Source organism: Xiphophorus couchianus, chromosome 5 (genome assembly GCF_001444195.1).
Source record: "Xiphophorus couchianus chromosome 5, X_couchianus-1.0, whole genome shotgun sequence".
Lineage (NCBI taxonomy): Eukaryota > Metazoa > Chordata > Actinopteri > Cyprinodontiformes > Poeciliidae > Xiphophorus > Xiphophorus couchianus.
The window spans coordinates 26,920,819-26,936,737 of record NC_040232.1 but is presented as its reverse complement, the minus strand read 5'-3'; the positions used below and the strand labels follow the sequence as shown (position 1 = coordinate 26,936,737).

Genomic DNA, 15,919 nt, shown 5'->3' with positions numbered 1-15,919 from the left:
TGGATCCAAGCTAGCAAACTAGCGGGGCTACCAGCTCTGATAGCTAGCTGATTTACAGACGTGCGGGTTGTATGTTGCTAGCTGTCATTGCTAGCTATTTTTGTAAAACAGTGCCATCGGTATGAGTGCTGGGTGGAGACCCTTTCGTTTCCCTGCCATAACTGTAATATTTCCAAACAATTAAATTTGTGTTTCACGTAAGCAAAGATAAAGCAGCATTGTTTTCAGCCAGCTGGCCGTGTCACTGGTTTCTTGTTCGAAGGATTTTCAACCATAAAATGATATGATGGTAAATTGTAGCAGTTTTGAAATTAAGGGTGTGACAAGCACTTGTACAAGATATTATAAAGTCACAATATTTCTTATCGAGGTGACTTCTATCTTGTGAGCGCTAGAAATTTGCAGTCAGTATGGCTTCACCTGAATAAGCCTAAATCACTTGTCTGGCAGCATTTTCAGTTTCCTGTATGAACTATAAATGGCAGTAGTGACATACAAGACACAAATAACGTATGAAAGTTGTTCAGAGGCTGAAAGAGGTCGAAGTATCGCTATAACAACCAATGAATGGATGTCTATTGGTATGTTGAGCTACTTAACAATCACAACCCACTATAGCCACTGGGAAATGTACTGCAGACCACAATTCATGTAAACTCTATAAAAATGCAGAATTACGGCCTTTATGAAAAATATATTTGATCTTCGAAGTTTTTTTAAGAATATAAAAATTTAGTGAACTACTTATCGTGTCTCGTCTTGTGAGTTTTAGGTATCGTTACGCCTTTAATGAACCTGACGGTGTGTTGTGAAAGCCACTAGAGGTTCTGATTGAATGAAATCTGTATTCTTTTGTTTTGAAAGTACGAATGTGAAACTTTTCTTCTTTTTTTTGCCTTTTCTCCACAAATGTTGAAGACATATCATCCAACACAGCACATCATGTGGGTTTGCACAGATTCCTTTCACTCTTCCCTTGTAAGAGCAAGACTCTGGTGATCAAGGTCCGCCCGCCCGGCTCCCCTCGCTGCTCCTCTTCCTCCTCCTCCTCCTCCACCTCATCGTCGTCCCACCACCCGCTGCCGGGCCTGGGAATGACTGACGCTGTCAGAACGCACTCAAACACGCCGGCTTCTGACGGGTGGCGGCAAACGCGATGTGACACAGCCAGCAGTATCTGGTTTCTCCTGCGCTGACTCCATTTCTTATAGCTCAGAGGGGCTTAGAGCGGCCATGGGGAGTTGGTGTGTGTGCGTGGGGGCGTGTGTGTGTGTGTGTGTGTGTGTTTGGCTGTGGGAGGTAATCGAGCAGATGTCAGGAGAGACTCCGAGAGGGGATGTGTACACTGAGGGACGACTGAAACCTGTCACATTGATTTTCAGTGCTCTCGTAGCATCCGGGGTGTGCTTGCGCGTGTTTGCCTTTGAGGAGTGTGTGTGATGTTCAGAGTGTGTGTGTGTGTGGCTGACATTCGCTTCCACAGTGCATGTAGACAGCATGAAAACAGAGAGCTGATAATACGTAGAAATAATAATAATAAAAAAACCCATTTTTTAAAATATTCATATCAGCTTGTGCTCATTACATGTGTGAATATAAACTGCAATATTGGCACATCACGAATCATAATCTATTCAAAGCGAGCCTATTTCACATTTTTACACTTGTTTTTTTTTTTATGATGATGATGATAATGTAATAACTCCCAATTAACTCAACCCCCCCCCCAAAAAAAGACATTCCAGTTCTTTTAGTGTGCTATAGAAAATGTGTTTTATACAAACATAAAACTGCTTCACAGGTGTAAAGAAAAAAAAAGAAGAAAGATTAAACAAAACCAGAAAGAGACAATTCAGCTCGGATTAATGAGGATCACTCCTGGCAGTTTTTCCTTTAAAGATGATGTATGAAATGATCTTCTTCCGCTCCTCCTCCTCTTCTTCTCCATCTATTTTAACCACCGAAATATTAACACACACTATAAGGCGCGTCCCATCTGGTTAGTCGGTGCATTTGTTTCCTCTGCGAGACGCTGAACATCAGAAGAACCATTACTTCTAGCCGTGTGTTCACAGATTGCTCTGCAGCTCCACATGTTCTGCCAACACAATGAACCCGGGGCTGCGAGATAAAATGTCACAGCTATATATCCTCAGGCTTGTTTATGTGTATAAAAAAAAAAAAAAAAAGAAAGAAAAAAAAAGGAAAGAAATCGAACAGAAGAAGAAGGTAGTCACACCAAAGGTTGTTGAGCAACATGAACAGAAGCGTGACATCCGTTCACCTACCTGACTGCTTCTTCTTCTTCCTTTTCTTCTTCTTCTTCTCCATCCTTGACTCCTAGAAGTAGCAGAAGATTCCCAGCAGAGGAGACACAGGATGCTCTCCAGGTTCTAGGTTAAATACAGACAACCACAATGCTCGTCACAACCCTCCACGTTGCCATACAGAGTGTGCCATCTATTGGCTGTTTTTAGAACTGCCTCTTTCTTTCCTTTTTTTCCCCCTTCTTCCCGTCCCCTCTTTTTTTTATTTATCTATCAGTCTGTGCAAGGAAAAGATCATAAAATCAGTGAAATAAAGTGAAATGGCTGTCTGGGGGGGATGGTTATGTCCCTTGCAACGTGAAGTGGAACTTGAGGAAATCGCCGGATCTCCTGCAGCTTTGCGAAGGACCATTGCTGTGGGGGCTACTTCCTTTTTCTTTTCTTTCTTTCTTTTTTTTTTTTTTTTACCCCAAAACCCGTGCAATTTATGCAAGCTCTCCAGCCACAAAGAAAAAAAAAAACGAGAAACCCGAAACACACACATTTCTGCCTTCTGATGAGAGAACTGGATGAATGAACGAGCCCAGAGCTTAAAACTAATTATGCCAGTTAGAAACAATTAGAGATAAATAATCACAAGTTTTCCTGTAAATGCACGAGGACATGTGTGTGCGCGCATTCATTGCCATGCAGCGAAAAAAAATAAACAAATAAAAATAAAATAAGTAAAACAACTCAGAGAAATGGAGATATTCACCTTCGAAGGGTCACTCTCCTCTTCCTGGCTCATTAAAAACAGCCCCATTAGCGCTGCTCCTTCAGAGGCCGACAGTTATGTGAGCTCGCGCGCTCGTACGCGCGCGAGCGAGCGAGCTAGCGCGTGTGTGTACAGCGCAGCGGTGAAGACGCGCCGCGTTTCGGAGGCCTCTGGGCTCCAGAAGAATACATTAAAAAGCAAAGAGCCCCTCTCCTCTTCCTGACTGACTCCTGCTGGGACTACTTAGCATTTCTGGGGTGAAAACTTCTCCAGCAAGGTTGTCAGACACTATCTACAAATTACGGCAGAGCTAAATTGCTCCTGTATGTAGTTATTTAACATTTGTGTGTGTGTGTTTTTTGTTTTGCGTGCATGTGTTTGCCTTGGCCTGACGAACGCCGTATTCCCTCGACACACGACGAGCAACGCTGTCGCTGCGAGGGAGGGAGAGTGAAGAGGAGCGAGAGAGGGGGGAAGAGAGAGAGAGAGAGATCACTGAAATGATTTAAAGAAGTAGAGGGAGAAAAAGAGAGAGATTGGAAGCTATAAATCCCTCAAGAATCCAAAACAGCTTCACACTCGTTAGCTCGTGAAAATTCTAGCGGTTTTAATGTGTTTTTTGGGGGTCACAGATGGCAAGAGGAAGTAAAAACATCTCTCTCTTCTGTGTCGTCATCCATTAAGAAATAGGCAGAGAACCTTTGAAATAAGATTAAATGCTAACTGTAGTCAAGACCACATGCGGGTGGGACACCGAAAAGTTAAGGAAAGGCCTCAGATCAGGGCAAAAATATCGCTAAGAAAACGTGTCTGTTTTTAATTTCGTTTCCTCTCCACTTGACCTGTTCCTTTGAAGCAGCTGAAATACGTTTTGGGATAGTTTTCTTGCGTGTTTTATAGATCAGAGCTTTTAAATAGTATAGAATGTAGTATAGTTTTAACCTAAACTCTGACTTTCAGACGTTACATTACAACAAATGTACTGTGGTGAAAATATGGACAGTTTTTAAGTAGGACAATATATTTTTAAAAAGTAGTTGTATGTGACAACAGTCATGACTGATGTAAAGTATACTCAGTTGTAGCTGGAGCAGCATTTTATTTCACTACTACATAGTTTGACTTCTAGTTTTTAAAACATCTGTGGACTTTTAAACTATTAAAACTGTTTAAATGTTTTAAAATTCTGTCGTTAATCCAGATATCAATTGAAATTCAAACAAACAAAAGAATTGGTATAATAATAATAATAAAACAAATTTCTACACTATTTTCTAATCCCTATAATGACAGCTGTGATTTCCAAAATGAAATCACAGCTGTCCATAAATAAAATGAAGGCTACATGTAGAGTCATTTCACACCGATTGGTTGTGTTGATGAACAGATAACCTGCATTTATGATGTGTATCTATGAATTATATCCTGATTTTATCCAGTTTAAAGCTACAGTGTGTAAGTTTTACAAAAATGGGGGTTTTTTTTGTATTTGTTAAAACTGTCACCAAGTCGTGACAATGTGAGACAGATAATCGGTGAAAAGACCGATTTCCTCTGCTTCCTGTCAGTGATATTATTGTTGTCGAAAAAAGTCTCCGCTTCTTAACAAAACAACTAATCAAAAGCAGGAGGAGGGTCTTAGTGCTGTCTGTGGATGCTGCTAATGGTGGAAAAATAACTTAGGAAAACCGTTTATGCGCCGTCACCGGTTGCTATGCTAACTGAGCATAGCTTTAGCATTTGTGCCAGGCTCTGCTGTGTTGAACCAGCTGTAGCTTAGAGAAGAGCAAGCGAGCGAGGGTAAGCACAAGGGTAAGCACCCTCCTCTTGGCTCGGATGGGTTGTTTCTGCCTGAGTGGCAATTTTTTCACAGATTATTTTTTTATAAAAAACTGTAACGACAAAGCAAATATGCAAAAAAACAAATTTCTTAATAAGTGACATACAGCTTTAAATGTTAACAAAGCAACAAAAAAACATTTGGTAATTTATGGAAAAAACAAGGTTTTGTACAGTTAAAATTGAGATTTTGACATTTTCCATTAACATTATCAGTTATTTCCATGACTTGGCTTCTTAGCTTTTCCTGGGCTGAGCATCGGCGGATAGGCTCGTGAACGTGCGCGCGTGGACGTGACTGTCTCCTATGAGCGATAACAAGTCGCCCGGCTGCTCACCGCCACCAGCCATCCATTTAAAGTGAATTAGGACTCAAATACTCGACCCATCAGAGGTGCCAATAACGAGGAGCGCCGTTGAAAATTACAGGGGGGAATTTAAGTCTGCTGGCTAATGGCATTGGCACCGACACTTTGCCAATACACATTTAGGCGCGTGTGGGTGCTCCTGGCCCGGGGTGCCAGCAGAGACTGACACATCTCTCTTGAGCCTGTCCAGACGGAAGATTGGCCTGTCTGTCAGCGGCCAGGCGACCACCATTACCCCCAGCTCTTCTTCCCTTCTTAACCCACACCACATCCACACCTCCACCACTGTCAAATACCCCACTGCTCTTTCTTTTGCCTGTGTATTTTCCTCTTATATGGCCAACTCTTTCTCGATCTCGCACTGCACTCATGTATTAGCGGTAAACAACAACAACAAAAAAATAAAACTTAAGAAAAGTTCCTCAACGCTGCCCTCAAGTCGATGACCTTAATAAGACAAAACAACTGACTAAAAGATCAGCTAAACCTGCAGAAACGGCTTTAATTAACGGGGCTTTTGCGTGCGTGATCATGGGCTATTGCTTTTAAAATTTAAATTGCCCTCAGATTACAACTAGCACCGCTAGTTTACATTTAATATTAAAACGAGCCTCAACAAAAGTGTTGGAACTTTTCTCCACGTACTGGAAAACATGAAGGTCCAAATTGAATCAATAGTAGATTAGCTGAAACTAATAGTTGTTGAGGAAACGAAAATAAATGCAACGTTGAGGTTGTGCATGATTGATTTTAACGTGTCAAACATAAAGTCTTTAGTTCCTGTCAGTTATTATAAAGGAACATATATCTGATTGTGTAAGCAAATTACTTTTCCGTCTTCATTTTTATGCTTTTGGCAAGTTAGATTCATAACTTTTTAGGATCCATATGATTTCTAAGTTTACTTACCTACTTGACAACTTGAACAATATGTTTCCTGCAACTTCAATGCCTTCTAAACAGCTTGTTGAGTAACAGTGACTTACAAATAACCTGAAATTTACAATGAGCAAGTTTCATCATTCTATCGGTTTGACTGTATTACTAAAATATCTTGATGTATGTGAGGCTTTTTAATGCATTAATACCGGTACATGCTCCGAAAGAATGAAGAAATGTGTTTACTTGACAAAAACAAGAACAAAGTTTGTTCTGCTCAGGACAATGACAAATTAAAGTGCCAGACTCTCGGTAAATCCATGGTGACAGAAAAGCAGGAACAATTGTTCCCAATGTAGAGATTTTGTGGTTAAATATCCCATTAGCAACTCTTAAAAAATAAATCCTAATGTTTTTCGGAATTTACATGAAATCAGTTTCCCTAAACACTCACAGGGCGCCCGGTCCATGTAGAAAAGTCAATTCCAGAGTCCCTCTCCTCACCTGTAGAGCGTTTGTGATGTATTAAACTTTGAAAATTATGTATTTTTATGTTATTAAAGCTAAAGTTTAATCAGTAATACTTTTATAACAAATTTATGTCAGATCATGATTTCTTCGTTAATGTCAAGTTCTCATAACAAAGACATTTTGAATAATGTCAACTTTGTATTAAAAGTGTCATGATTTACCGAATGACACTTTATGACAACAGTCATAAATGTTCATGAAAACTCACTCATGTTCATGACAGGCGTTATGTCATGTTTATGACAGTGTCATGACAGTCTTAATCACAACCCGTCAAATAAAGTGTTACCGACTATATTTACCTTTAAACTGAGACGATTACATTTAAGACTTTTCATGAAGTTGCGGAAAGTTTACAGAAAGTTAACAACTTCTTCAGTTTTATTTCACGTTTTTAAGTGTTTGAGGCTTCAAACCTGCAGAAATGGCTTTAATTAACGGGGCTTTTGCATGCGCGTCATCATGGGCTATTGCTTTTCAAATTTAAACTGCTCTCAGATTGCCGCAAAAAAACGGGCACAATATCGCTGAGGATATATGAGCTGGTTACCGTGTGGCTGTGATGTAATTACAATCCACGCAGTAAAATAATTCAGCACTGCTACTTCAACGTCCTGCAACCCTCTCTTTGTTTACCTCCCTCTTCAACGACATGTCCTGCCGTTAAATTGAAGTCACGCGGTAAACACCTTGGGGTGCTCCTTTTGAATCCCTGTAGCTGCCGAAGGAATTCAGTGACCTCCCCTAAGAAACACAGGAGAAAATCCCACCGCCCTTGAGCAAGGTTGCAGACCGTCACTAATTGCCGGAGAGAGGAGGGCCTCCCCGGCCGGCTGAGCTTGCTGTTTTGATAGAAACAAAATGTTCATCTTTCACACGATAATCTCCTCGTCTTCCTAACGCACGGATCAGAAGGAAGTATATAAATACCTCCCATTCTTTCCTTGGACAGTGCTTGTTTCGACAAGAGGGCTCGGGTTGAAGGAACGGGCGTCGAGCAACAAACGGTTTAATCTCCCACAACGCGTCGTGTCAATTGGTGCAAAGGGTGTGACCGATAAAATCAACTTAAAACGCTTTATTACACCGCCCTCCCTCCCTTCCTCTACTTTGATTCTTTAATTCTTGTGTTCTTTGCAAAGAGGCTGTGAAAAGTGAAAATTCGGAGGGACAAAAAAAAACAAAACAGGGCGACTGAAAGATTTCTGGCAAAAAGTGTAACGTGATATTTAAGCTGCGAGCGGAAGGCGCCCCGGCATTAGCTGCTTAACTAGCAGCAGAAGAGAAGGAGTAATGTATGTAGAAAGGGGGGAGACGTATGAAATGTCATTAACGTTAATTCTAATAACTTTTTGGCTATTAAGCACAAATTAGTGAAGGCGATGTTAAATGTCATGCTCTGTCCTGGGATTCACATGAGAGACGGTGGGGGCCACCAAATAGGTTCTCATTTACATCCTTAAGATCCAACTTAATTCTCAAAAGGGGGCGGTCGGAAATGAGGCCGAGCCGTGAACCGACGGCGATGACACGCGGGCATCCGGGAGTAAAAAAAAAAAAAAAAACACACAAACGTTTTCTGGCGGTTGATTCCTTATTGTTCCCGCTCAAGGTTATTTTCTTGAGTCGAACGTCATTCCCTTGAATAATTCTGCTCAGGCTTTTTTTTCTTTTATTCCTCCTTTCTGTTCCCTCTGGCTTTTTAAGGTTTGTGCTATTTAAGAGCAATCATGTCAGTGTGGAGAAGAATTAATCCTGCTTAAAAATATGTTACACGACTAGAATGCATGTTAACAGCCTGCCACCCCCCTAGATACTGTGGCTGGATATAGACTTTTAGCCTGGTGGTGGTGGAGATAGTTGGAATAATGACTGTGTGGGTTAGATATCAAGACCTCACTGTTGAGTTTGGTTCTGAAAACACTGCGCTGGTTTTCATCTGTATAATAATAAAATTGTGCGATACAGGAGAGGTTTGCGACGATGTATATTTTAATATCGATACCAAGTAAATAATTAGTTAGTATTCCTGATACTGATACCGATACCAATACTTTTTATTTAAGTTTGACATATCAAACTTCTGACATGTAGGTCTTCTCTTGGTTTTTTTCTTTGAATGATTTTGTTTGAATCTAGGACAGAATTTGGGCAAAGTTTCTAGGTGTCTACAAAATACCTTTATAACATTATCGTGACCAACAATAAGAATAAAAAATACGAACAAGGAAAAAAACTGCAGTGCAAATCGAAACAAAATGTCTTTTGAGGTATTCTTGAGAAACTACAATTCAAACATGAAACAAAACTTCAAGAGGGAACCTGAAACTAAAGCATCAGTCTTACCTCACTCATGTCGATTCCATACTGATACCGATATCGATATTTTTGATTGATTCACTCACGTAGGTCTGTCACAATAAGCAATAAATCAATCACATGGTAAATTAAAATGAAATTGATCATTTAAAGTAGGACAGCAATTGTTAGAAATGCTTCACTTTAATATTTTTGAAATGCCGGCATTTTGAAAAACACTGCAAATATTTGTGCGAAGTAATTAGTTGGCACTAAGGTCCTAATTCCCACTTTTTCCTGTTTACCCTATCTAAGATTAATTAATATTTTTTAGATGCAATTTTAGTTACATTCTAGTTAATCCATTTTAATTATTGTTGTTTTGTCATTTTATTTGGGAGTTTTAAAATTTCTTTAGAAATTATTAATTTTTTATATCTTTGAGTGGGTATTCTTGCATTTATACCACTACTTTTATTCCTTTAGTTGAAAACGGTCTGAAAATGACATCATCATCGTTTATCGCGATAATTTCTGGGACGTTTTATCGTTCAGCAAAACTCGGACATCGTGACAGGCCTTCGCCCACCTCTAGCGAACAATGCAGCAAGTCGATGTAAAGCCCCACAAAAACCCATGTCATGTAACCCACTGCGATGGATAGATTAACCTCAGTGTGCCACAGGGGCCTTTGCATTCCTGTCCACATTGTTCCAAAGGCAGCCGGTGGTCTTTGGGAATATCCTGGTTTTATTTTTATTCTTTTATTTTTTTTTGCTGCTCTCTTTCTGTCCTCTGTGGCTACAGTTGACTGTGCGAGAGTAAATAACATTTGATATGCATAAACAGCCCCTTCCTATTCATTACTGTCAGAGCGTTGGAGTGCAGGAGGCGGAGGTCAGCATGTGAAGGTCCTCCTCAGGCAGGAGGAACGCCTGTGGTAGCTGTCACTCCTCCTCCCTCCCACCTCCACCACCACGGCTCAGCCCCGCTCCCCCGAGCCCTCCCGTCTCCTCCCCTTCCCCTCTTCCCCCCTCCCTCCCCTATTAGCACAGGCTCCAGGTCATAACCTTTCCGTGGCATTTTGCGATTCCACAACCCTTTGATTAGTGAAATATTTACATATCTCACAGTGGAGAGGGCGTTCTTGTGTCGCAGACACTTGAAGTGTTGTAAATGTGTTTGGCCTTTTGCCTGAGAAATGCGGAGGAGTCAGACTCTCTGGTGGTAGCTGTAGTCGGGGCTGATATGTGCTCTAGTGTGTTTTAAGTATACTTACTCCAAACTGCCATCCTGCACGTACAAGTGCCATTTGGTCCTCTCAACGCGGAATTGGACCTTTCTAAAAAAAAAAAAAAAAAAAAAAAAAAGAAAAAGAGAGAGCATTTAGGAAGCCATTCGAGAGGAATAGCGCTCCCTGGTGGCACATTGAGATCAGGCCCTCTGACTTGGACAGTGCAGTGAACTACAGAGCTAAGAGAAGGGTTGTGAAGATTTAAACAGGACTTGATCTGACTAGAGAAAGTAGAGAAATACATAAGGAGCATAGCTCAAGATTTTTTAAACCAGGCTCTTTCAAAAGATTATGAGTAGTAAAATTCACCTTCACGAGAAATTTTTAGTTTGGTTTAGTTTTAGTATCAGCTGTTAAGTGCCAAGGTCAAAATAAAAAAATTAAAAATGTGATTTTTAAATTTAAAAAAGTCAGGACACCACCTGTTTATAAGAAATTCATAGCAGCTCTGTAAGATGCAGCATTATTTTATGAATGCCATCCTGGTCATGAGGTATTATACAATGGATGATACTTCAACGTCCAGTTAAAATACATCATTTGTTGAATGCTAGTAACATTCTCCTGAGCCTCCAAGAAAAACATGGAACAAATAAACTTAGAATAATTGTAAAGAGGGGCAAAGACAAACATGAGGAACTGATAAAGCAACACATTAGCATCAGTTTACCATGTGTCAGAACCAAAGTGTGCTATGAGGAGTTGGGAAGGAACAACTGTCGCCAAGTGTGCAAAACCCATTTTGCCAATACAAAGAAGGTAGCCTGGTGAAAACCAGCCCCTCGCTCTACATGCTTTGCTTCGAAGATTGCGGTGAAAGGTGAGTATGGATATTCAAGACGGCGGAACAAAACTTGTACGGTAACCAGCTTCACAGTCAGCTGAACATAGTTAGTGTGTAAGAGATTTCTGGTCGGAATGCCTCTCTCATGAACAGCAAAAATATTTGTTAAGCAAAAATATTTGTTATTTTGGGGTTCAATTTCCTGACTCGCATACTGAATCACTAAGGTCAAGAGTTAAAGGTTTATTTAGAAGAATATTCACAGGGAATGAGAAATGGAATTAAGTTGAATTTCTTTCCAGGAGCCAGGAATGATCACGTCTGGAGAAGGAGAGGCATGTTTTTGGAGCTCTAGTGGGCAAGGTGAGTCTGATGATATTGTCAGAGATGGGTTGCTTACGAAGAGGGAAGGTAGTTAATAGCTCAGGTTGCTAATCGAACCTGAGCTAGTCAAAGGCTATCCTGTATAAACTGTCTAAACTGTTTTCCAAATATCTTAGATAAAATTTTGGTGTCTGAAATATTTCATCGTCACAAGAGTGGCAGCTACTACCCACTACAAATATAAAATGGGAAATAATTCCCCAAGTAGTACCAATTAGTACTAGTTAAAAAAAAAGCAGAAACTCTAAACCTGTTCTTAAAAAGTCTTCAAAATTCCCTCTGTTTCGGGAAAACCGATGCCCCCTGTGGTTATACCTGCAAAACAAGACTTCCTCTAAGAGCAGCTTTCTTTTATGACACATAAAAAAGTCACACTATAGTGTTTTCTAATGTACCTATCCATCAGCTAAGAGTCAGCCTGGAGTTTGGCGTATTTTTCCGCCTCAGTCAGTCATCCAGTCAGTCAGCGTCTCTCTGCTGGGTGACAGAAAGAAGAGATGTCAGCGAACAGGTTTTTTCCAGGGAGCTCAGGGCCTTCACGTCTGCCTTCGCAGTGACTGATGAGGTCTGGGAAGAGTGACGGGCAGCTGCAGTCTGTTCTCAGCCCACGGGGCCCTGCCTGGCATTAACGCGGTGTGCCATGTTCTCAGAGGGAACCTGTCATTCAGGCGTCACTCAAACCGACAGGCGCGCCGCGCGCACACAGAGGCAAGAACATGAAAGGGACTGGCAAAGTAGCAGCCGATCCCCAGGTGGTCGCTCAGAGCTGAAGGTTGTGAGTTTCTTATCATCGTTGCTGGGCAGCCCGACTTCGGCTGCAGGGTCACACACGGACATGAAGGTGGCGGCGAGGCCTGGACGAACATCAAAGTCAGGGTCCGTCGGTCGTGTCACCGCGGTATGAAAGGGAGCGGCTGCTTGCGGTGCGGTCCAGGTTTGATCTGTTTTCAACTCGCCGTGGATCAGCAACACTCGCACTGCGAGTAATTGTCAAAGTTGCTGCGTGTTTTTAAAGACATCAAAACACATGCAGGAACGGGTCGGGGTAGAAGGGTTTGATGATCAATACATGCTTCACCAAAGTAGTCATGTACCTTGAACATTCTGTGATACGACAACCTCAAAGTTCAATGCAGTTTATTGACAATCTTGACTAGACCAAAAATTAAATTTATACAAATTAAAAAAATTAAAAACGTCTTCTTTTAATAAATACTTTTTCCTTGTAAGTCCATTTAGATTTGTCTATCTAGAGACGGAAATATCCGTCCATCCATTTGTCCGTTATCCTCTGTTTAATCCAGGATCATGTCTTGGGGGCAGCAGCCTAGGTAGAGAGGCCGAGACTTCCCTCTTTCCAGACACTTGGGTCAGCTCCTCTGGGGGAATACCAGAGCGTCCCAAGGTCACCCATGAAATACAGTCGCCCTTGCACGTGCTAAGTCTTACTCCGAATCTCCTCCCAATGGGATGTGTCTGGAGTGCCTCACCTGGATCATCCCAAGCATATGATCAAGTTGCCTGAACTGGCTCCTCTTGAAGTGGAGCATCAGGCATCCTGTGAAAGAAACTCGTATCGGCTGCTTGTATTCAAGATCTCTGTCTTTTAGTCACAACCCAGAGCTGATGACAAGAGATAAGGGTAGAGACTGTAACAGCCGTAATTGTGTAGTGTCTCTTTAAGACACTCTAGTGTTGCTAGTGACGTCACAAGTATGCGCCACGGCTTCTCTGTAGAGAGCGTGGGAGAAACGTGCTACGACAGGTTAGCTTTCCTTAGTAATGTTACGGGTTGTTTGGACTCTGCTAATTTGCATGTTTGTTATTATAGCAGCCGTTCAACCGGGCTTGTAAGGTTGGTGAAGAGAGTTTATTAAAAGACAACACTGTGGAAATTCCCAGTACCAGTGTGGCTGTGCGTTTTTGATCGCCCAGACGAGTCTGCCGCCTCCTCTCCCCCCTTAAATACAACCCGAGCGTTACAAGACGTAGATCGACTGGTAAATGGAGTTGCTGCTTTACCTTTCTGCCCAGCTCTCTCTTCTCTACGACAGACCAGTACAGCTCTTGTGTCATTACACCAATCCACCTATCGAGCTCTCACTTCATTTTTCTCTCATTTGTGAACAAGATCCAGAGATACTTAAACTCCTCCACTTTGGTCAGGATCTCATCCCCAACCGAGAGGAGGCACTCTACCCTTTTCTGACTCAAGACCAAGGTCTTAGATTTGGAGGCGCTCATTTTCATCCTGCCTGCTTCACATTCAACTTGAACTGCTCCAGTGAAAGTTAGAGATCACAGTGTGATGAAGCCAACAGAACCACATCATCTGCAAAAATCAGACACCTGTTCCTCTGGCTCAAAACGACTCCCCTCAACACGTTTGCTGTCCACAAGGGTTACGAACAGAATCGTTGACAAAGGGCTGGAGATGTTTGCCTGTTATTCTTTGCGAAACAGCTGAAGCTCAATCAGGCTGAATGGATAGGCATCTACTGTATGTACATCAATTGTTAAGTCTTGCCATTACAACACACCAGTATTCTTCGATCTAAATGATGTCTTTGTTTCAGGTTGTCCTGTAGACTTTCCCAGTCTAAAGTTCTTTACAGTCTAACAGATTTTCTACGTACCGGACATGTACATAGTAAAAGTCATATTCCCATCAGCTCCAAGTAGCTACCTGTGCCTGCTGAACTAAACCAGAGCCACACTATGATGCTGCCACCACCATGTTTCACTGTGGAGATTATGTGTTCAGGGTGATAAGTGTTTTAGGTGTGGCAATTTTAGTCACTGGCCAAATATATGTATATATATCAGTACTGCTCAAAAAAATAAAGGGAACACTCAAATAACACATCCTAGATCTGAATGAAAGAAATATTCTCATTGAATACTTTGTTCTGTACAAAGTTCCATTTGCACAACAGCAGGTGAAATTGATTGTCAATCAGTGTTGCTTTCTAAGTGGACAGTTTGATTTCACAGAAGTTTGATTTACTTGGAGTTATATTGTGTTGTTTAAGTGTTCCCTTTATTTTTTTGAGGAGTGTATATTGGTCTCAAGTTCCCAATGGAAACATTCAATCCCAGGCATAGAAATGTATACTTTTGTGTTACTTATGTTATTTTTCTGCTTAGTTAAATTGTAAGGAGGCACAAATAAAACACACGATTTCTTTTATCTCGTCTCGCTGCTGTCCTCTCATACTAGTTTTGATAAATATATAAACTCATCATTGGTCCTTTAAATTATTTTATGAGAACATAAGTATTCACTCATCCTGATTTTGAATAGAAAATAAACAGATACAATTTGACGGGTTACTAAAATTAAATGCAGCCTTGACATGGCCCAGCTGTTTGACGGAACCAAGAACAATAATCATGAAGGCTACTAAATATCAAACAGACAACGTGACTCGCTACAATTTGAGGAACTCCCTGAAATGACCGATTTAAAAAACAAAAAAACAAGGCAACCAGGTGCCATATTTGCGTATTGATCTTTATTGTGGACATGATGTTACATCTTTCTGAAACGATGTACAAAAGTGTAACAGAACTGAGAACGGCTCAGACGAGGTAGAGCTTTCACGACGGCTTGCTGGCTTCAAAAACAAAGCGAAAAAAACTAAACGAAACTACACAGTAGAAAAAAACCAACCTGGAAAAATCTAATGAAATCAAACGGCCCCCGTCTCGCTCCTGTCCTCTCATCGCTTTTGAAGTGATAATAAATACAGGTCTCAACCAAGTACATTTGGAATAATAATGTTTCCTAGGGTAAATTAATCATAGACCAAAACAAGTTATAAAAAAACAGCAATACAGACAAAAAAAACACACAATACAATAGGCATGAAAATAATTTTTTTTTTTTTAAACAACCAAAAAGAAACACCTGCCAGTCCCTCTGGGGTGACTGCTTTGACTAGCTAATGAGTAAGTTCTACAGTTTAGGGAAAATAAGCTCTAAAATGGAAAACGAAATGACAAAATTATTTTTAAAAAAGCACAGTTGTAGCTAGCAATATCCATCTTTTCAAAGAGAACACACTAAAAAGCTGTGCTGTACAGCCTTCATGTGATAAATCTTTATTTCATTATTATTTTCTTCTAATCATTGGAATATCTGGAATCATTCTAATAAAAAAAAAAAAAAAAGCATCTATATCAAGAATGACAAGGAAGTTTGTTAGCCGGCACCAATTTTTAAAAAAAGAAGAAAAACAAAAGAGGGAGATATTCTCAAAGAAATCTTAACTGTACGTGGAGACAAATGAAACTAGTTAAAGCGCTAACCTAGCCTAAGTGCACTAGTAATGCCATTTGGTTTCTACTGCTGCTTATGAAGGGTTTGGTAAAAGTGGGTTACAGATACACTTTGTTTTTACACACACTCACTCCTGCTTTACAGTTTTCTAAGTCACACTTTGGAGTACAAACTCTGAGGAGTTAATCTTAAAGGGAATTCTGTACAACATTGGTATTAGTACTATACTACCCCCA

The 15,919-nt window shown here is 40.7% G+C and overlaps 1 long non-coding RNA gene across 1 annotated transcript; it reads right to left on the bottom strand.

Annotated features, from left to right (window-relative positions):
* Positions 1-1,754: 1,754 nt before the first annotated feature.
* On the bottom strand, positions 1,755-3,417 carry LOC114145224 (uncharacterized). Its single transcript, XR_003595639.1, has 3 exons — positions 3,025-3,417; positions 2,289-2,393; positions 1,755-2,157 (listed from the first exon to the last, which is right to left on the bottom strand). It is a non-coding gene; the product is annotated as an uncharacterized LOC114145224 (long non-coding RNA).
* Between the last annotated feature and the right edge of the window lie 12,502 nt (positions 3,418-15,919).